Source organism: Salvelinus sp. IW2-2015, linkage group LG37 (assembly GCF_002910315.2).
Source record: "Salvelinus sp. IW2-2015 linkage group LG37, ASM291031v2, whole genome shotgun sequence".
In the NCBI taxonomy this organism is placed as follows: Eukaryota; Metazoa; Chordata; class Actinopteri; order Salmoniformes; family Salmonidae; genus Salvelinus; species Salvelinus sp. IW2-2015.
In genome coordinates this window covers 6,565,351-6,588,746 of record NC_036876.1, presented here as the reverse complement: position 1 = coordinate 6,588,746, position 23,396 = coordinate 6,565,351, and the positions used below count along the sequence as shown (strand labels likewise).

The 23,396-nt window shown below is 41.2% G+C and overlaps 1 pseudogene; it reads left to right on the top strand.

The window, feature by feature from the left end:
- LOC111960328 (phospholipid-transporting ATPase ABCA1-like) overlaps nucleotides 1-23,396 on the top strand; it is a 232,665-nt pseudogene that overhangs the window by 5,747 nt on the left and 203,522 nt on the right.

Here is a 23,396-nt window from a genome sequence, read left to right as displayed (position 1 = left end):
ACCTTTGACCGGTAGTGTATGTGTTTTTGTTTTTGTAGTTATTGTCATGTGACTTTTTTCATTATGCAAACATACTGGGCTAAACAAATGCTGCAGTCATAGGCAGGCCTTGATGTTCAAGTTACTTTCTCTGGACTCATTTTTTTAAAACATTTGGTTAGATGATTAATCAGAAGCACCTGCCAAATACTGCCCTGCTGATGTTCTTTGTTTTCTTGTTTTAATCTGATATACACTGAGTGTACAAAACATTAAGGACACCTTCTCTTTCCATGAAATAGACTGACCAGGTGAATCCAGGTGAAAGCTATAATCCCTTATTGATGTCACTTGTTAAATCCACTTCAATCAGTGTAGAAGAATGGGGGAGACAGGTGAAAGAAGGGCTTGTGGTAATGGTAATGGTATCAAATAATGGAGCGGAATGAGGGGAATGGTATCAAATACATGGATTCCATGTGTTTGATGTCATTCCATTTGCTCTGTTCTGGCCATTTTTATGAGCCGTCCTCCCCTCTGCAGCCTCCACTGATCTATACCCATGTACATCTACAGGGTTATTACCTTGAGTGTAGACAATGTGTACATGTAAGCCTACATCTTCCTGACGGATTGTTTTGAGTAGGACGTCCTGCTTCTATCACAATAACGATCACTTCTAAAGCAGTACTTCTGCCACTGACGAGATATGTAGGTCAATAAAGCTGACCTGAAAATACCTTTTACCAAGGTTAATTCATCTTTGAATGTGAGCTACAGTTTCCCTTATTAATATAACTTAATGAATGAAGACCTCATCAATGTCAACTCAAATACCACAATATTTAGAGAGGAATATGTTGGATACTGATGTGTCTTACCAGGGAGTGATTTCTTGGGAAAAGCTGGTAATGATACAGTATACTTGCGTGACCCAGCAATTCACCTCTCCCCTTAGGCACTAATTAAAATTAACTTTGCCATAAGCCATCCCCTTGAACCTGCCTCAGAGACTTTTATGATTCCCACATATAAATAGAGCGTGTAATAGAGAGGGGGATAAAGAAAAACAGGGATAGATGGAGGGCCAAGAAGAAGAGGAAAGGGAGTAGCAAGAAAGATGGAGAAGGGGGGGGGGCATTTGCTCTTTGGAAGGGGTGGAACATTCTCTGCCCTCCGATCGGATGACAAAATATCTGTTTACACGTTCCATCATTGCGGGAGTTGAAATAATGCACTCTGATTTAGTAAGTCCCCAAATGCCAGGCATGCATCAGCACTTTTATCTCATACTACATGCCTGTTATTTTCTTTTTCTCTTTCCTCTGCCTCGCTCTGTGCTCTGTTCTTGGCTCTTTGGAACTAATGACACCATTGAGATGTCTTGTGGCACAGCAACATATTTCAATTATTCAGAAGTGTTCCCTCTGTCACCAGGAGAAAATGTTTTTATGGAAAACCCGTGAGATTGTAGTGTGCGGCTGACTTTTTGTTTTGTCTGTATTGACATTTTTCTTGGGGTACAAAAAAAAGACATGTTATTGTAATATTTCAAAAGATGTATTAACCTCAGTGATCCACTTCCAGGTAGCTGTTGATGCCCCACCTATTCCTATATTGCAACAATCTCTCCTACGTCTGTATATAGTATGGTATAAGATGTATGTATGCGTTTCCTAATTTCTGCATAAATGGTATGAGTAGATAAAAAGTAGGACATAGTTTATGTACCTTTCCAGATCAAATCCATAGACCCAACAAGACTCTTAACAAGTTGGAGTTTACAGGTTTGGTTTTGTCTGTTTCTTAGAGGTAACAGTAGTTTAATGCTAATGGATTTGGAAACCTGGATGTACAGTAACCTCAACGTCCCCATGACAGTAAATAAAACATCTATGAAGTAGGCCTAGCGGTAAATAATGTAAACACAGAGTGAAAATGGAATGAAGAGGAAATGGATAGTTAAAAGCAAAATATTTGTCCTGGGCTTTGCCTCAGGCTAAAACGCAAATCCTCTATCCTAATCTTTTGCTCCTAAAGTCCTACAAGTCTTTATGCAGGACATGAAGTTACAGTATCTCAAAGTAGCTTAAAACAGCATACTATGCACATACTGTAGCCATCCTAGCTTAACGTCAATCTATATGGCCTATGATTTACAAATACAGTGTCTGATGTCTGGTGAAGTGTTAGCTCTGGTCCAGGGCATTAGTGCGTGTTCCTTCACGTTCACCAATGCCCTGGACCAGATCTTGTGTACTGTAGTGGTAGTACTACCAAAATTAAGTGAGAGTTGATTAGGTACGTTATTGAGATGGTAAATCATCAGGTTAAATGTATTATTTGGTTTAGAAAAGCAGTAGAATGCAGGAAAAGGTGACAGCGTGTCAATGATGGACCCAAAATCTGTTAAAGGCCTTTCTGTTGTGCAATTATTTCGTTTTTAATAAAGGTCACGATGAGAGTGTAAAATGCCATCGTATATCAATATACGTTTATTATCTGTTTAATCAGTGTGCCAAGGCCACTAAAATGTTTCATAAATCCTTTTAGTAACGCCTGAAATCGGGAAAAGAAAACAAACAGAAAAATGTGTATCTATGTTGATTTGTTGGCAATCAATTATCATACAACTGGTTTGTGTGACATGGTGAGGTTGGAACCAAGTGCAGAGAACAGACCAGATGAGGAATCAGTGGTTAAGGATAAACATAATACTTTACTGAGAAACGGTAGCCGCAGGATCACAGTACACTTGAAAATCAACAAACACTACGTCTCAAACTCAATCATGAAACGAATGCACACGGTAAACAAATGTATGCTTCTGCAAAGGACAACAGAAAACACACCTCTTCAGGGAAATCATAATGAGTAAATAGGACACACCTGAGTGTCTGTAATGTCTCTAGGACGGTCTCTGTCGCCCTCTGGTGACAGGTAGAACCATAACAGTTTGTGCCTAGAATTCACATATTGTAACGGTACATTTTAGATATGGGCAACCATCTGGGATTGCTACGTTCTTTTTAGGCATTTTAAATAAATTATATTATAGCCTATAGCAGTTGGTTAATGAGGAATATATTCCTCATGAGCTTAGTTCAACTGTCTTACCCCATCAAAACTCAAAATATAATCAAGTTGTATTCCATTCTTTATACCAGTGCAATTCTAAACAAACACTCTATAGCTTCAAAACATGGTTAAAACTATAATTTTGACATAATGCACAGTATGGTCTGTTCTTGCATCCATAGCTCTGTCTATTAATTTGAGTGGTATATCAAGCCCAATCCCTCAGCTCTTTAACAATCCCAGAATGCCCCTTTCAACAATGAATAAAACATACTTGGTACATAATTAATATACTGTAAATACTACATATGAAATAAATAGCTGCCTCTTATCTTTAGACTGAATTATTTGGAATGTAAGGCACATTTCATTCTTCATAATGACTTCCCTGTGGAAGCATGTACAAAGAATATACCCACCCTATAAGCAATGAATTGGTATCATTTATTAAGTAGCTGGAGTGTTGCGATTGATTCTATGTTAGATCAGCTTTAATATTGCAGATAGATTGTAAGGTTCTATAAATCCACTAACCCTACTACCCCTCCGCTAATTGGAGTAAACTAATTGACAACAATACTTAGGATTTCTACTTTCAGTTTATACACACTATATACATTTTATGGACACTGTATATTTTATATTAGCTATCTTTTTTGGTTTGTTTTTAGTCCTACCCTTCAGCTACCCTCAACCCCTCCCATCTATCGCTGAAAACCATCCAGTTTTGATTTCTATTTGCCATATATTTTTTACCTGGGTCCTGAAACTTTCTATTCTCATAGTATCTACAGATTGTAAATTAAAGATTAACATTTTTACTAGGAGTATTATTATATTATTGATCAATTGACTATGGCTTTTAAAGTCCCCCAGCAGTGCTATTTGCAGAGTTAGCTCCAGGTAAATGTTGCMATTCTTCAGCCATTCCTGAACCTGTGACCAAAAAGAAGCTACATATGGGGAGTACCAAAACAAGTGATGTAATGATCATAAACCATGGGCCATGGTATCAGCACATCGAAAGTCTCTTCCCAACTATTTTGCAACCTGTATGGTGCATCTGTCAATTTTTGGGTCCTTATTAAATACTTTTTCATTTATCACAATTTTCTTTAATTAACCAATTTTGTTCTTAATGTAGGGCCAACAGACAAGTTCCTTACCCTCTTCCACTTGCTTCCATTTTTCCAGTAATGCTGCAATGAGTTGGTAGTAATTTTTGATTGAGCAGACATTTCCATAGATATTTGTTCTGTATTTTCTGGTGGATTAAACTGAAATTGCACCCAGCTTTCTATGGCTTGTTTTAAAAATACTTATTTCACTTTCAAATAACCAAAAGTGAGAGGTTGTCGTCTCATAAAGGGAAAAGGGCTATTTTTGAACAATGGGTGAGCCATTCTTACTAATCTGCTGGAAAACCAGTTTGGATTTAAGTACAACCTTTGTATGACTGATGCTTTTAGTGAGAGGTTCAATACTTCCATATTTAATAGTTTCAGCCCTCCAAATTCATATTCATTATATAAATGGGCCCGTTTAATTTTGGCTAGCTTGCCCTTCCAAATAAAGTGGAATGTTGCTCATATCATTTAAAAAACAAGTTGTTCAGTGTAGGCAGGGCCATAAGTAAATAGATAAACTGGGATTTGACAAAAAAATTAATCCGTGTGATATTTCCACACAAATAGACAGGTATTTACCTTTCAATGGTAGCAAGATCTTATCTATTTTTGCTAACTTTCTATTAGAATGTATCGTAGTGAGATCATCTCTTTCTTTCGGGATTTGAATACATTATGTCCACTTCACAGTCAGACCACATTATAGTGAAATCAGACCTTCATGCTGAGTATATGATAGTCTACCATTTTTATTGGTGTGGTTAAAACACGCTAATATGGGATCTCTGAGTACATCGAAAAAACGTTTGATATACCTCAACTGATATGCCATCCAGCCCTGGAGTTTTCTCGGACTTAAAGGCTTTAATTGCATCAATTAGTTCCTCCTCTGTAATTGGGCCTTCACGTCAGTCTTTCTGTACAGCTGTTAATTTTACACCGTTTTTTACACTATTAATACAACAAAATCCTTACAACAAACTTCAGTTGGTGGAGATGGAGGAGACTAAAATGAAAACATTTGCTTAAGTACTTTGCTTCCATTTTCAAAATATGGTTTGGTGAATCATGGATGGCTCCAATTGTAACACGTTTCTGTAAATTCTTTTTGGTAGCATTTCTACGTTGAAGATGAAAAAAGAAGTGGGTGATTAGTGGCGTTCCCTTATGATGCGCTTGTTCTCTGTATTAAAACAAAAACCTTGCTTTTATTCCATTTAGGGTCTATTAAGTGGGGGTTGCCATAACGACGCTTTGGCAGGATATTGCCTGGATAAGGCATAATGGGTCTCCTGACACAACTCGGTCTGCTCCTGTGGAAGAACTTCACTCTTCGGAAGAGACAAAAGGTAACTGCACACCCTCTGTATAAAATCAATCTATGTCTGCTAAGATCGGCCAAATACGGGGCATAGAAGGATATATGACCGTGTGCTCGTGCTACAATGGACAAGGACATCTAAGGTATTGTAATAGTGGAAGAGTAGAGGGAATTGTCCTAAAACTGGTTCATATTAAATGTGAGATGCTGCCTTAATTCCCTCGCTGGAGAACGAGTCTTTCCCAGACACACAGTTGGAAGTGTCACCTTCCAAATGTTATGTCACTTGCAGCCTGTGTTTTAGCTTTTACAAAGTCAGCCTGATGGGAACAGAGGGGGCATTGGGAGTGAGTGGTTTGTATAAAAGCTAGACTATACCATTACCCACCAAAACAACCCTCTATATAACATGATACCTTAGGGATATGTGTATATGACACAATTTCAATTGTCTCGGTCCTACTGTAGCAAAATGGGCTCGTCATGCGCCTTGCTGATTTCCTGGTCAAAGTGAACTTTGTCCAAAGACTTTTAGAAAATTAGCTAAATAAGCAAAAAACATCCACTCGTCATCCACGTCTCTGTTGATAGTTGTTGACTCCTCATCTTAGGTCGGAATGTGACATACCGAGTTTGATACCAGCTGCCCTCCAATTTCGCTAGAAAGCTTTGACTTTTACTGGAATGTTGAAAACTATGTAACATTGATGATCCATCGTCATCTTCTCATCCAATACAGAAGGACATACAATAGAAAGAACATATCAGTCAGTGACATTCCAGTTAACAGTACATTCGGAAAGTATTCAGACCCCTTCTCCACATTTTGTTATGTTACAGCCTTATTATGAAATGGATTACATTCATTATTTTCCTCATCAATCTACACACAATACTCCATAATGACAAAGCGAAAACAGGTTTTTAGAAATGTTTGCAAATTTATAAAAAATAAGTATTCAGATCCTTTGCTATGAGACTCAAAATTGAACTCAGGTGCATCCTGTTTCCATTGATCATCCTTGAGATGTTACTACAACTTGATTGGAGTCCACCTTTGATAAATTCAATTGATTGGACATGATTTGGTAAGTCACACACATGTCTATATAAGGTCCCACTGTTGACACTGCATGTCAGAGCAAAAACCAAGCCATATAGGTAGAAGGAATTGTCTGTAGAGCTCTGAGACAGGGTTGTGTCGAGGCACAGATCAGGGGAAGGGTATCACCTCCACCTTTCTGCCACCCTAGACCAATTTCAGTTTGCATACCGCCGCAACAGGTCCACAGACGACGCAATCGCCATCGCACTGCACACTGTCCAATCCCATCTAGACTATGTTAGAATTCTGTTCATTGACTACAGCTCAGCATTCAAAACCATAGTACCCTCCAAGCTCATCATTAAGCTTGAGGCCCTGGGTCTCAACCCCGCCCTGTGCAATTAGGTCCTGGACTTTCTGACAGGTCGTCCCCAGGTGGTGAAGGTAGGAAACAACATATCCACATATCGGTGATCCTCAACACTGGGGCCCCACAAGGGTGCGTGCTCAGCCCTCTCCTGTACTGCCTGTTCCCCCATGACTGCATGTCCATGCACGCCTCCAACTCAATCATCAAGTTTGCAGATGACACAACAGTAATGGGCTTGATTACCAACAACGACGAGACAGCCTACAGGGAGGAGGTGAGTGCACTCGAAGTGTGGTGTCAGGAAAACAACCTCTCACTCAACGTCAACAAAACAAAGGAGAAGATTGTGTACTTCAGGAAATATACATCGATGGGACAGCAGTGGAGAAGGTGGAAAGTTTTATGTTCCTCGGCGTACACATCACGGACAAACTGAAATGGTCCACCCACACAGGCAGTGTGGTGAAGAAAGCGCAACAGCACCTCTTCAACCTCAGGAGGCTGAAGAAATGTGGCTTTTCACCTAAACCCCTCATGGCAACTGCACCACCCTCAACCACAAGGCTCTCCAGAGGGTGGTTCGGTCTGCACAACGTATCACCGGGGATAAAACTACCTGCCCTCCAGGACACCTATAGCACCCGATGTCACAGGAAGGCAAAACTTATCAACAAGGACAACAACCACCCAAGCCACTGCCTGTTCACCCCTCTACCATCCAGGAGATGAGGGTGCAGGTACAGGTGCATCAAAGCTGAGACAGAGAGACTGAAAAACATCTGTCTCAAGGTCATCTGACTGTTAAACAACCATCCCTAACACAGAGAGGCTGCTGCCTACAAATCATTAGCCACTTCAATAAATTGATCACTATTCACTTTAATAATGTTTACATATCTTACATTGCTCATCTCATGTACAGTGGGGAGAACAAGTATTTGATACACTGCCGATTTTGCAGGTTTTCCTACTTACAAAGCATGTAGAGGTCTGTAATTTTTATCATAGGTACTCTTCAACTGTGAGAGACGGAATCTAAAACAAAAATACAGAAAATCACATTTTATGATTTTTAAGTAATTAATTTGCATTTTATTGCATGACATAAGTATTTGATACATCAGAAAAGCAGAACTTAATATTTGGTACAGAAAACCTTTGTTTGCAAATTACAAGAGGCTTCCATTTTACGTTTCCTGTAGTTTCTTGACCAGGTTTGCACACCCACTCTGAGCAGGAATTTTGGCCCACTCCTCCATACAGACCTTCTGCAAGATCCTTCAGGTTTCGGGGCTGTCGCTGGTAGGCAATACGGACTTTCAGCTCCCTCCAAAGATTTCTTATTGGGTTTCAGGTCTGGAGACTGGCTAGGCCATCTCAGGACCTTTGAGATGCTTCTTACGGAGCCACTCCTTAGTTGCCTGGCTGTGTGTTTCGGGTCGTTGTCATGCTGGAAGACCCAGCCTACGATCCCATCTTCAATGCTTCTTACTGAGGGAAGGAGGTTTTTGGCCAAGATCTCGCGATCCATGGCCCCATCCATCCTCCCCTCCCAATACGGTGGCAGTCGTCCTGTCCCCTTTTGCAGAAAAGCAATCCCCAAAAGAAGTATGTTTTCACACCTCCACATGCTTCACGGTTGGCGATGGTGGTTCTTGGGTTGTACTTCATCCTCTTCTTTCCTCCAAAACAACGGCGAGTGGAGTTTTAGACCAAAAAGCTCTATTTTTGTCTCATCAGACCACATGACCTTTCGTCCATCCTTCCTCTGGATCATCCAAATGGTCATTGGCAAACTTCAGATGGGACTGGACATGGCGCTGGCTTTGCAGCGAGGGGGTTACCTTTGGTGTGCTGCAGGATTTTAATACCATGACGGGTCGTAGGTTAGTGTGATTACTACTAGAATAGGTTCCTTCTTGAAGACTTCGATGGCACCAGCTTCTCCTTCCAAGGTCACCTCGCCACACCAAGGTCCTACCGTAGTAGTAGTTTCTGGGGCTGATCTCTCCTCTTACCTTCCCCATGGATTCATTTGATGCCCCACGAGTGAGGATCTTGATGGAGCCCCAGACCGAGGGTGATTTGACCGTCATCTTCAACTTCTTCCATTTCTAATAATTGCGCCAACAGTTGTTGCCTTCTCACCAAGCTGCTTTGCTATTGTTCATGTAGCCCATCCCAGCCTTGTGCAGGTCTACAATTTTATCCCTGATTGCCTTACACAGCTTCTCTGTCTTTGGCCATTGTGGAGAGGTTGGGAGTCTGTTTGATTGATGTGTTTGTGGACTAGGTGTCTTATAACAGGTAAACGAGGTTTCAAACAGTTGCAGTGTTAATACAGGTAATAGTGGAGGTGAGAACAGGAGGGCTTCTTAAAAAAACTAACAGGTCTGTGAGAGCCGAAATTCTTACTGGTTGGTAGGTGATCAAATACTGTATGTCATGGCAATAAAATGCAAAATTAATTACTTAAAAATCATAGACAATGTGATTTCTTTCTGGATTTTGTTTTAGATTCCGTCTCTCACAGTTGAAGTGTACCTATGATAAAAAGTACAGACCTTCTACATGCTTTTAAGTAGGAAAACCTGCAAAATCGGCAGTGTATCAAATACTTGTTCTCCCACTGATATACCTGTATTTTATACCATCTACTGCCATCTTGGCCTATGCCCTCTCGGCCATCGCTCATCCATATATTTATATGTACATATTCTTAATTCCCATCCCTTTACATTAGTGAGTATTAGGTAGTTGTTGTTGAAAAATGTTGAGATTCTATTGTTAGATATTACTGCACTGTCGGAACTAGAAGCGCAAAGCATTTCGCTACACTCGCATTCACAATCTGCTAACCATGTGTATGTGACCAATAATAATTTGATTTGATTTCGTGGGTACCAAAACCTTTCTGCAGCATTGAAGCTCCCACAGAACACGATGGCCTCCAATTATTCTTAAATGGAAGAAGTTTGGAAACATCTAGACTTTTCCTAGAGCTGGCTGCACAAGCCAACCTGAGCAATTGGCTAGAAGGGCCTTGGTCAGGGAGGTGACCAAGAATCCGATGTCACTCTGACAGAGCTCCAGTTCCTCTGTGATAGAAGTCGGATAACCTTTCCAGAAAGGCAACAACCATCTCTGCAGTGCACATCCACCAAAAATCCAAGGCCCTTCTATGGTCCAGCCGAGTGGCATTAGACGGAAAGCCCTCCCCCGCCCCTCTCCCCCCCCCAAATAGTAACGGGCTGCGTGGTAATTACGTTACCCACCTAACCTACAAAAATTCAGTAAAAGGCTACCATGACAGCCTCTTGAGTTTTACAAAAGGCACCTAAAGACGCTCAGACCATGAGAAACAAGATTCTCTGGTCTGATGAAACCAAGATTGAACTATTTGGCCTGAATGCCAAGCATCATGTCTGGAGGAAACCTGGCACCATCCCTACCGTGAAACATGGTGGTGGCAGCATCATGCTGTGGGGATGTTTTTCAGCGGCAGGGACTGGGAGACTAGTGAGGATCGAGGCAAAGATGAACGGAGCAAAGTACGGAGAGATCCTTGATGAAAACCTGCTCTAGAGCACTTAGGATCTCAGACTGGGGTAACGGTTAACCTTCCAACAGGACAACAACCCTAAGCACACAGCCAAGACAACGCAGGATTGGCTTTGGGACAAGTCTCTGAATGTCCTTGAGTGGCCCTGCCAGAGCCCGGACGTGAACCCCATCGAACATCTCTGGAGAGACCTGAAAATAGCTGTGCAGCAACGCTCCCCATCCAACCTGACAGAGCTTGAGAGGATCTGCAGAAAACAAAGGGATAAACTCTCCAAATACAGGTGTGCCTGTAAACTTGTAGCGTAATACCCAAGAAGACTTGAGGCTGTAATTAATGCCAAAGGTGCTTCAACAAAGTACTGAATAAAGGGTCTGAATACTTATGTCAATGTGATATTTATATTTTTTACCGGGTATTGTGTGTAGATTGATGAGGGTGAAAAAAAGATTTAATCCATTTTAGAACAAGCCTTTAACGTAACAAGATGTGGAAAAAGTCAAGGGGTCTGAATACTTTCCTAAAGCACTGTAGTTCCTGAATTTGAGGACTTAGTCTCTTATTCAGGTTAAAGGTTCAACTCCCAATATCACTTTGCCCCGGCCAATTCCCCCGACCCTAGTCATTAGCTCCTCACCTCGCTCTCTTTACACACACACCTCTCTCTCGCACAAGCCTAATGTAGCAGCTAATGAAGGTTGGGGAGTAACTGATTGCATGTAATCTGATTACACAAAAAAACGTCAACAGCTAAAATATTGTAATCTGTAATCTGATTACAAAATAGTGTAATCGGATTACAGATACTTTAGAAAAACTAGATGATTACTTCTTGGATTACATTTAATTCAGAAAAGATATTTGTGAAAAAATACATTATGACACCATTCTGTTTTCTCAGTGACGTTCAATTCATAATTGAAAAAAGGCACAGGTTTAAGTTTGTTCCACCTGAGCAAGTCTGACCACAAGTCAGAGATCACTATGATGATGCATTTGATGGATCCGTTTTGTCTTCTTCTAATGCCTCTCAAGGGGATAGTTATCCAAAAGTAACTGAAAGTAATCAGATCACGTTCTGAGTTTGGGTAATCCAAGAGTTACGTTACTGATAAAATCTTGGGACGGGTAACTAGTAAGTGTAAAGGATTACATTTAAAAAGTTACATACAAAACCCTGCAGCTAATGGCGTATGGGCCATATAATACTCTGATGTCACCAACCAGCCATACGGTCACAGACTATACTACCTTAAGGGAGATGTTGCCACAACAGCAACGCCTAGGTCAGAGCTTGTTGTCAGTGAAACTATACTGCCTCCAGGGATGCCATTGTTTGTTTACAGTAGATAAAATAAGGCCCTCAATTTTTTCAGTCAATGTCAATCACATAGTTTTTTGACTTTCTCATAGTGACGGTGATGAGAAAAACACCCACCAGTACACCGGTTTCCCTATGGATAAAGCACAGTAGGCTGCACCTCATTCCAGCATAAAACAGCAGACTTTGGAAAGTTTTCATGTCAGCTTTTTAATAAAGTTTTGACTTTATACTCGATACAGATGACCAGTGGAAATTTTAGCATGTAAATCTTAGGGGGCAAACTAAAACATTTTTTGAGGGACGCATGCCAGCAAAGCCACTACACAATACAACACTAAACAATACATTAATGGCCCTATAATGGTGACTAACGGTGCCCACAAACTGCTAGGGCCTACATAAAGCTGTCCCAACAGCAGAGTCCCAACAGCAGTCCCAACACCTGACCACTGCTACATCTGGCTATCAGCGGAGCCTTGTCTGGCAGCGAAACTGGTTCATTCAGCCTCATTTACTGCCTTTAAAAAGACATAGCTGACATGGCTGACTTGCTTAAACAAATGTGTTTTTTACTGATAATTGAGATGTACAAACTATGGCATAAGGGGACGACAAGCGGATACAAGGCAATCTGCAATTTCGATTAAGAAATTAATGAGCGAGCTAGGACGGACGTAGTCAGTTTAACTATTTGTTCAGCACCTTTGAAATGTACAGCGATAGAATTCAGATCATGGGCCTTCTTACAGTGTTCTCCCTGTACACCAAGTCAGAACCGTAGGATAAATGAAGGGGGCATATAAGCAGACAATGAAAGCTCTTACAATATTCAATGATTGCATTTCTCTAAAACAGGTTATAGGCCACATGTGCACCACCAAGTCAGAACAGTACGTGAAATTAAGAGGTGTAAATAGGCACATGGGCTACTAACAGTTTACTACACAACATACAGTTAGTATTACTTTATTAGCCACAGTATACATATCTCTTTGGCCTATTACATAATTTATGCAGCAGCATACAATACATTTTTGGACTCACCTTGAGGTGCTGTGCTCACTTGAACATGAAGTTGGTGCAGTGGTCCTTCGTAGGCAAATTTTGTCATCAAACTTTGTCGTCAAAGTCTGGCATTCTTTGGATTTATGGTGCTTTCAAATCAACTGGGAACTCTGAAAAAAACAAGGTTGAATCATGAGGACATCAGTGATCTTCAGGTCGTAGCTCTAGAAAGAGGCCTGAGTTCCCGACTTACAATTCGGAGTTGGATGACCATTCAAAAAGTATTTGCCCAGTCGGAGCTAGTTTTTTCCCCCGAGTTCCCAGTTGTCTTGAACTCACTGAAGTCAGATTTCCTAGCTCTGCGTTAACAGTTGTTTTGAGCATGGCAGAAATGATGTTGGATTTACAGCAAGGCCAATGTTGAATGTTTATCATTTTAAGCTTGGAAAAGAGACCCTTAAACCCAGAACTGGGACCACACACCCACTCCGCTGAATAGCAGGCTAGCAAGCTAATGCTTGCAGCTTGCAGTTAGCCGCTGATTCCTTCCGAACTACTTTTGTTTTTTACATTGTTTTAAAACTGATATGTGACACGTATTACTGGCAAAATAAAAAAACATTTAGCAAAAAATGTGGGGCTCAAAACAAGTGGGGCTCTGTTTTGAATTAGAACATGTTAGGGGAAAGAAACATGGGATATTGACTTGTCGAAACTGGATGGGTGTTAACAAGGAGAAAGGGTCTTTTAGAGGTTAATGGCCAATTCAATTAATCACTGACCAAGCATTTTCGTTTTTTTTATAAAAGGCATGAAACTGATTTTATGGTTCAACATTTCACATAATTTCATAGGGAGAGATTATCCATTCACAAAGACCACCGTGTCCAATGGCTAATGCCTAGAGAGCCCTGTATTGAGAGAGCCCCCATGATCCTTCTCTTCTCGCTCTTTCCTCTGGTACTCTGGAATACATTATAATAAATCCCATTCTCAGTGGTACCACAATTTCCCTGACACATGGAAGGCTGATGAAAATGGAAGATATGTGAAATGACCCAAGACATCCCTCAACAACTGGGGGTTTCGTATTGATAATGTGCTTTGACTTTTGGATACATACAGTATAACATTGTGGAGCAAGAAATAGCTGAGTGATCATGTACTGTATCAACCAAATCCACTTGGTGTGGCTCATTTATGATGGATTGTGGATCACTGGAGAAGCTACAACACTGAGTAATAACAAACGAAACACCTATATACAGTAACATGTGGTTTGACAACTTGTACAACTACTGTATTGGCAGAGGAGCAGTGGTGGAAAAAGTACCCTACTGTCAAACTTGAGTAAAAGTAAAGATACCTTCATAGAAAATGACTCAAGCAAAGGTCAGTCACCCAGTAAAATACTACTTGTCTAAAATGATTTGGTTTAAAATATACTTAAGTATCAAAAGTACAAGTTTTAATCATTTCAAATTCCTTATATTAACCAAATCAGATGGCACCATTTTCTTGTTTTCTTTAAATTTACCGAGAGCCAGGGGCACACTCCAACATTTCGACATAATTTACAAACGAAGCATGCAAGTTTAGTGAGTCCGCCAGATCAGAGGCAATATGGATGACCAGGGATGTTCTGTTTATAAGTGTGTGAATTTGACTTAGATTTTTCTGTCCTGCTAAGCAAAATGTATCGAGCACTTTTGGATGTCAAGGAAAATGTATGGAGTAAGAAATACATTATTTCCTTTATGAATTTAGTGAAGTAAAAGTAAAAGTTGTCAAAAATATAAATAGTAAAGTACAGAGACCCCAAAAAACGACTTAAGTGGTACTTTAAAGTATATTTACTTAAGTACTTTACACCACTGCAGACGACCGTCTCACAATGCCATTATGTATGGCATAATAATGAAATGACACATTCCATAGAGACTCCATAAGTTGTTCACTTTTGAGAGGATTGACAACAATAGACCTGTCAGTAGAAGAGCAGTAGTGGTTTTTAAGGCTATGGACTCTTGCGAGAGCCGCATTGTGATCCCGGCTAGCGCTGCCTCTGATTTCTCTAAGCAGCTAGGTCACTCCATTAGAGATGATGGGGGAGATGAACACGCCGCTAGACAAGGTCGGCGGAGGGAGAGAGAGAAGGCGCCGAGGGACGCGTAAAAGCCTAAATGAGGGAGGGAGGTGAAGAGTTGAGGCGAGATGTAGCATCGTAATATCTTTCTCCCTAGTTGGCTCCCTGCGAAGCCTGTAGACAGCTCCCGCTGTTCGAGCACTTTGACTGTTGTTCTGAATTTCCCTCTCAAAGTGAACTCTAGTCAAGAGGGGAACGCAGGTACTCCTACCTTGCCCCTTAGCTACACAAGTTGCCATGGCAGGAGTATTTCCAGGCTGCATATAGGAGTTGGTTCAACATTAGCAAGTTCGCCGACTACACTCTTAGGAAAAAAAGGAGTTATCTAGAATCTGAAAACCCCTTTTTGGTTCCAGGTAGAACCCTTTTGGTTCAAAGTAGAACCCTTTCGGGTTCCATGTAGAACCCTTTTCACAGAGGGCGCTACATGGAACCCAAAAGGGTTCTACATGGAACCAAAAAGGGTTATCCTATGGGGACAGCCAAAGAACCCTTTTTTTAAGAGTGTGTGGCTAGTTGATGCATTTAAGTGAGATAGCATAAGGCAAGAGTACCATTGAAATTCTGATTAGCTAGGAGGGGTGAAAAGCCTCCCATCTCCCATGCCACAGTGAAATTGTACTCACAGTGTTCCTAGCCATCTCTGCAAAGGGCAAATGAAGATATAGACTAAGAGAAAAACTAAAAGAGAACACATCAAGCCTCCATTTGGTCCATCGTTTTTTCTCTCCATTCTTCATTCCCCGGGGTTATTTGGAATAAAAGGCTGAGATCTTTGATGTGGTAAGAAGGGATACGGGCGGGTGGTGAAGTGGACATATTAACGAAGGGAAGGGACCCATGGGTCCAGACACTCAGGTTTAGGTTCCATTTATAGCAGAATGGGCAGTGCCTGTGTCCCAAATGATCGCCTATTGCCTATATAGTGCACTACTTTTGATCAGAGCCTTATTGGGCAGGCCAAAATAGGGAATATGGTGCCATTTGGGATGCAGACAGCGTATGAGGAGATGAGGTGAGTTAGCTTTGGCCGGGCAGAGGAGTGGAGGATTCAGTGAAGCTTGCAGTCTCATCCTCTGTAAAAGCTCAAAGGTATAGGGATGTAGAAGCCGACCGACCTGACTGCAATGACTATGCTTTGACACACACACACACACAGGCGCCGATACGCATACACACACACACACACACACACACGCTCCAGTGAACTCTCATTCACGTCACTGAACCATACCCAATGATTTGAAAAAAGCACATTTGTACATAACAGGTGATTTTGCAGAGGTGATGCAATTTACTGAAACATCTGACGGCTCTGTGAGAGAGCTGCATTTTTGGTAATCATAGATGGGTTGCTATAGTTTTTGTTTCAAATTCCCTGGAATCATCAGGACCTTTACAGTTTTTCTCAATTGCGTGAAAGCTTTGTTAAATCAATGCTGTTGATTTTCAAAATGGTGTTCTCAAGACACGCAACTCTGTGGCCTTCTGCAAAACAGTAAATGCATTTTCAAAATGAAGTTTCCTTCTCAAAACGTAAATACATTCATCAAAACGATAGTATACCGTCACAATTGCTAAGACATTCCTCAAAAGAACACGACTGCCTGCATAAAGGTTAACACAAACAGGAAAAACGTCAGGACAGAGACAGAGTGGAGTCACAGTTCAGTGGCTCAGACACGAGACGTATGTGGAAGGGACTACAGGCAATCATGGACTACAAAGGGAAAACTAGCCACGTCGTGAACACCGACGTCTTGCTCCTGAACACCGGCGTCTTGCTCCCGAACACCGGCGTCTTGCTCCCGAACACCGACGTCTTGCTCCTGAACACCGACGTCTTGCTCCTGAACACCGGCGTCTTGCTCCCGAACACCGGCGTCTTGCTCCCGAACACCGACTGCTTTGCTCCCGAACACCGACGTCTTGCTCCTGAAACACCGACGTCTTGCCCCGAACACCGGCGTCTTGCCCGAACACCGGCGTCTTGCTCCTGAACACCGACGTCTTGCTCCTGAACACCGACGTCTTGCTCCTGAACACCGACGTCTTTGCTCCGACAACCGACGTCTTGCTCCCGAACACCGACGTCTTGCTCCCGAACACCGGCGTCTTGCTCCCGAACACCGACGTCTTGCTCCCGAACACCGACGTCTTGCTCCTGAACACCGACATCTTGCTCCTGAACACCGACGTCTTGCTCCTGAACACCGGCGTCTTGCTCCCGAACACCGGCGTCTTGCTCCCGAACACCGGCGTCTTGCTCCCAGACCAGCTAAACACCTTCGCCCGCTTTAAGAATAACACAGTGCCACCGATGCAGTCCGCTCCCAAGGACTGTGGGCTCTCGTTCTCCAACGTGAGTAAGACATTTAAGTGTGTTAACCCTCACACGGCTACCAGAACAGACAGCATCCCTAGCCGCGTCCTCAGCATGCACAGACCAGCTGGCTGGAGTGTTTTTATGGACATATTCAATCTCTCCCTATCCCAGTCTGCTGTCCCCACTTGCTTCAAGATGTCTACCATTGTTCCTGTACCCAAGAAAGCAAAGATAACTGAAATAAATGACAATCGCCCGGTAGCACTCATATCTGTCAACATGCTTTGAGAGGCTAGTTAAGGATCATATCACCTCCACCTTACCTGACACCCTAGACCAACTTCAATAACTAAATAAGAATGCTGTTCATTGACTATAACTCAGCCTTCAACACTCCAAACTTATCATTAAGCTCGGGTGGTGAAGGCAGGAAACAACACCTCCACTTCGCTGATGCTAAACACAGGGGACCCACAAGGGTGCGGGCTCAGCCCCCTCCTGTACTCCCTGTTCACCCATGACTGAATGAGCTGATCATGGACTTCAGGAAACAGCAGAGGGAGTACGCCCCTATCCACATTGACGGAACCGCAGTGGAGAAGGTGGAACGCTTCAAGTTCCTCGGCGTACACATCTCTGACAACCTGAAATGGTCCACCCACACAGACCGGCTACCACCCGGTTACTCAACCCTGCACCTTAGAGGCTGCTGCCCTATATACATAGACATGGAATCTCTGGTCACTTTAATAATGGAACTATAGTCACTGTAATAATGTTTACATACTGGTTTACTCATCTCATATGTATATACTGCAATCTATTCTACAGTATTTTAGTCAATGCCACTCCGACATTGCTCGTCCTAATATTTATGTGTTTCTAAATTCCATTCCTTTACTTTTAGATTTTTGTATATTGTTGTGAATTGTTAGATACTACTGCCCTGTTGGAGCTAGGAACATAACCATTTCGCTACACCCGCAATAATGTCTGCTAAATATGTGTATGTGACCAATAAAATATGATTTGAATTGATTTGATCTTGAGTCAAATCTGACAAAATAAAAAATCCTAGTTATCAAATTGTTTTCTTTGAAGTACCTAAATCATGATGATCAAAATTTGTAATACAACTATCAAAAGGTGCAGAATTATGCAAAATGACTCTTTATGTACAGTACCAGTCAAAAGTTTGGACACACCTACTCATATTTGAGATTCTTCAAAGTAGCCACCCTTTGCCTTGATGACAGCTTTGCACACTCTTGGCATTCTCTCAACCAGCTTCATGAGATAGTCATCTGGAATGCATTTCAATTAACAGGTGTGCCTTGTTAATTTGTGGAATTTTATTCCACTGTCATTCATTAGTGTCATCACAATCCAAGTCCATGTATTCAAAACTGTACATAGGCTTGGACGTTCCGACGGCAAGCAGAAACACACTCCCCAGTAGAAATAAGGAAAGGTGAATACAGTGGAGGAACCACAACTGATATGAATGTATAGGCCACAATCCACACTAAAGCAAAGCTCTATAATGGAAAGTCACAGTGTTGGAGATGATAACTTAGGAGTAACTCCACTTTATTTTCTTACCATCTCTTCAGATCTTTCCCTATATTGTACCTGGTGTTCTACTGTTAAAGCCATATACAATTTTGTGTAATAGTACTTACTGATAGCTGGAAATAGAGAACACATTTGCAACCTTTTCTCTTCTGATGAAAACTACCTGTTGATATTCTGTGAACAGAACACTTTACAGTGAATGTTGTATTCATTGATGACAATTGTATTTATGGTTTTGCAAAAGTGGGTCTAAAATATGCAATTGATGTACAAAGGCAAGAAAATGATCAGCCATTCTGCGAATGTATTTAAGCATTTGATCATTGTTGGTTTGCTATAGTTATGTTTACCCACGGTTTCAAAAAAATGCTGGTACGCTATTTTTTTTATTGTGGACAGTAAATGTCATAACATAACACGCATGGCATGTTATTCATATTAGATTATATGGCATTTGTTGCAGAAGTCTATGCATTTGGCATGCCGATTTGAATATACAAGGTATTTTATTGTGACGACAAACAATGTGACCCCAACTTCACTTCAGCAACAAGTGTCGACCCCTACCATTTAAGGCTAGAACACCGGCATTAGCAACACAAACACAGAGACTAGAATGGGATTCATGAGGTAATATACTGTCATATGATTTAACATGAGGTAATCTGTCTACTTCATCTTCAATTCAGGTGCGTCTGGTGGTGGAGTTGTTGTGGCCTCTCTTTCTGTTCTTCATCCTGGTCTGGGTGAGATCAACCACCCAACCCATTTACCAGGGCGAATGTAAGTAGAATGGTCCCAGTTTAAGCAAACTGCATAAAGTATTTACAATTTAAATAGATGCTTCACAAATAAACTATAGGCTCACAAATCATATGACAAATGTGACACTATATCAATTCCCCCTAAATGAAATCTATTGCACTACAATTACAATGTTTCTTATCGGGAAATGCAAGCCTGTCCCTTCCTTTCTCCAATTTCTGCTGTAACTTTGTCACCTGATAAAAGTAGCAATGTCACCGTGGCCCAGCAAATGTCATACCTACGACTATAACACACTGTTCAGTATCACTCTTCCTACAAACTCTCATTAGTATAATGTACATTTTCGGACACCCCTACTAGATGGGCTTATGTCAAAGTGCAGCTTATGTCAAAGTGACATCAAAATATACAAATTTGAGTTGAGTCTGGGATCATTTTTGCATTTTAGATAAGCCTAACCCTTCTCCTAACCTGTTACGTTAATTCTCCTAACTTGCTGCGAAAGTTCTCCTAACCGGCTACGAAAAGTCACTTCTGACCATAGCTATATACCATCTAGTCAAAACCCTATTAAAGTGGACGAGGGAGTACGCAAGATGGCCGCCGAGTCAGCTGACACTGACACACAAGTCAGCAGACACAGAACATGAACACACACACTAAGCAATTCCCTAATTGAAGCCATCATCTGAGGACACTGCAGAAAGCTGCAGAAAGATGGTGGAGGATGAAGACTTTTAGGTGCTCATGTATGGAAGGAAATGACAGCTTATTTTTTGGGTTCAAGGTCATTATCCAAATAAAGCCATGCCTTCCGCCGGGGTGCTGCCTTGGCTTCAAGGCATGATATGTAACATAGACAACCCATGTGTAAACCATTCCACGCCAGGAGAAGCACCGGGACAAGTCAACAACTTCAACAATTCCATGTATGTAGAAGGGCAACCTTTTTCATGCCATTTACCTACAGTAACAATTTCCAAATTTACTGTAAATGATCCTAGTTTGAGTTAATTATTTCACCTTGATAATGGCAGGTTTTGGTAGTCAGTTAGCCATTGATGTTCCTTTAGAAAGTGAGTTACATCACATTTGAAGTAGGCCTATTAGCTATCTTTCATTTAGCCATGCATTGTCTAAGACTTTTTAAATTCTTCCTCTGTCCAACCAGAATTGCAGGGATGTTGATCGAGTTACAGTCACTTCTGGCGAACAGATCCATCATAACCAAGATCCAGACGCTTTCCGATGATGTGGACCAGTGGGTTTTGATTCTACAGACATCAAACCATGAAAAAGGTACAGAGTTTGAACCGTTTTCAAATTGTTCATACAGTTTTTTTTAGGGCACTAGAAAATCATGAGCCCATTGCATTGATGATCTACTTCAGCACACCAACCCAACTGATCCTGTACTCACTGTTCAATACACTGAGGACCATATTAATGAACTAAGTTCTAAGCCAAACCTTGAATATCTCATGAATAATAAAGCTTTTACAGCCACTGACTAATGGCTCAGCAGTAATTGGAACAGTATAATACTTTACCAGACTGACAATCACTTTGCCATAGATTTGACCACGGTCCTTTATCAACTAGAGTAGTCCATTCACGAGGGTGACAGTTTGGAGGATTTGTTATTCTCTGAGATCACTCGAAAAACAATGACAACTGATTATTTATGATCTAATTTGCCGTGTGGAGTGGCAGATCGTTTATCTTCATAAGTTGCTACTTTGCATTAGGCTCATTTAGCCTGATGATATTCAGATTTTCACAAGGCACCTAATTTGCAAATAGGCAAAAGTGGGCCCAGCCATTGTTGAGGCTCACACAAACATCGCACCCAAAACCGTATTTGCATTTTGGGGTCACAGGCTTGTAATATACAAGATTAAATCCATCAGAGATCTAAGGCACGGCTTAATTAATGGGATATGCTGTCTGAGGCGACATGGCGAAAGGTCATATTACACAAGGGAGAGGCAGAGGGATATCAAAGGGATATAAATGGCAAAGGTGATTGTGTTGTGCTTCACACCGGAGATGTTTAAAAGTGTTGGGGTGGGGACTCCAATCTCGCCCGGTAACCAAGTTCAGACAGAGCCCAGAGGATGTTTTTGTTTCGACCTGTACAAGTGTCATGTTGTCCTACCTTATTGATGGTGTTGAAAATGATCATGACAGAGGTAGTAGCAGTTTCAGTAAGAGTATAATGACAGGATAAGTATCTCTACCTTGAATTCCTATAAGCATGAATGAAACGTCATAGGTACATACTATCATTTATTTTCTACCATATTACAATGCCATGTATGTGGCTTATGTCAAAATGTTCTCTGCATATTCTCCAATATTGCTACTCATGAGTTTGTTTCAAAAGCAGATTTCTTGAGAATACTCAATGAACCATGTAGCCTAAGAGATAAACATTGTGGAGTGAAGTAGTAATGGGCTGTCTTTGGCTTGTGATCTGCACCCAGACATTCTCACCAGTCTAAGCGGGGAGGATTACATTAAACAGTCGATTGGTTTTGATGTTGTCATTTCGACCAAGACTATCAGTGGGCATCTAATCAGTACAAAATGACTGCTTAACTGACTGATGCATGTTTAGCAACGATGTGCCAGCTCCCACTAAAACAATTCCACTGTCGACCCTCCCTCGCTCTTATCCACATTTTATTGCAACATTCACCTGTGGAATACAATACAATTTCAACTCTGATTACGACCAAATGCCTCCCAAAGTGATGTTAAACAAAAAATACAAAGCAAAGCTGTTTGGGAAATGCTACACTTAAATATATCAGTTGGATGCTGTCAATATCAAATGAGTAAGAAACATCACATTTTCCAAACCCATCTTTGATGTTCGCCACCCCTATGGAGTATACTGTTTTGCATGCCGTCTATCAAAACAAACTGATACAGCTCCCTCAAAAATAGTTTTCTTCCCAGATCCATTCTAATTCTGCCCGAGTGAAAGCACACTACTTGTTCTCGCTCTTCATGTTTAAGGTCAGCCCATTCCTCTGAGAAGTATCCTGAATGACAATGAAATGTTCACCACATATCTGAGGGAAAACTTGTCCATGCCATCGACGGTAGCCGACAGTCTGATTACCTCAAATATTCGCCTGAATGAGGTGAGTCAGCATAATTTTTTTCACAGCATTGTACTGCAGTGGTCTGGAAACAACAAGATGTAACGTTTTGGGTGACCTGAACACATGCACATAGAAATATGCATTATAGATCTGTCATTCTCATTGAAAGCAAGTCTAAGAAACCATAGATGTTCTATGTGCACTATTTCTATGCTTCCTGTTCTTAAGGTTTGTTTTTGTGTCTTTTGCTTTCGGTTATGTACACCGTCTTCAAACAACAGAAAATACAATATTTGTGGTTATGGAAAATATATTTTACAACTGTTTAGATGGTACAATAAACTGAAATTAGGTGAACTATTAGAATTTTAGCAACCAGGAAATGCCAGAGGGATTTCTGCATAGTGCATCTTTAACAAACACAACATGAATCTTCTGCTCTTCTGTAAACCCCCTCTCCCACATAAGACACAACCTTCTGGCTTCAGGTCTGCCTCTCCAACCTTTAGGCTACCTCCCTACCCATATGATTGAAAATAATGCATTGCAAGGACATCATTTCTTGACTGTTCTAATCGATTCAGGAGAGACATACTGTATGACTTTGCAGAGAGTTTACAGTAAGAAGTCAATGTTTCTCAATCGATTCTTAGGGGT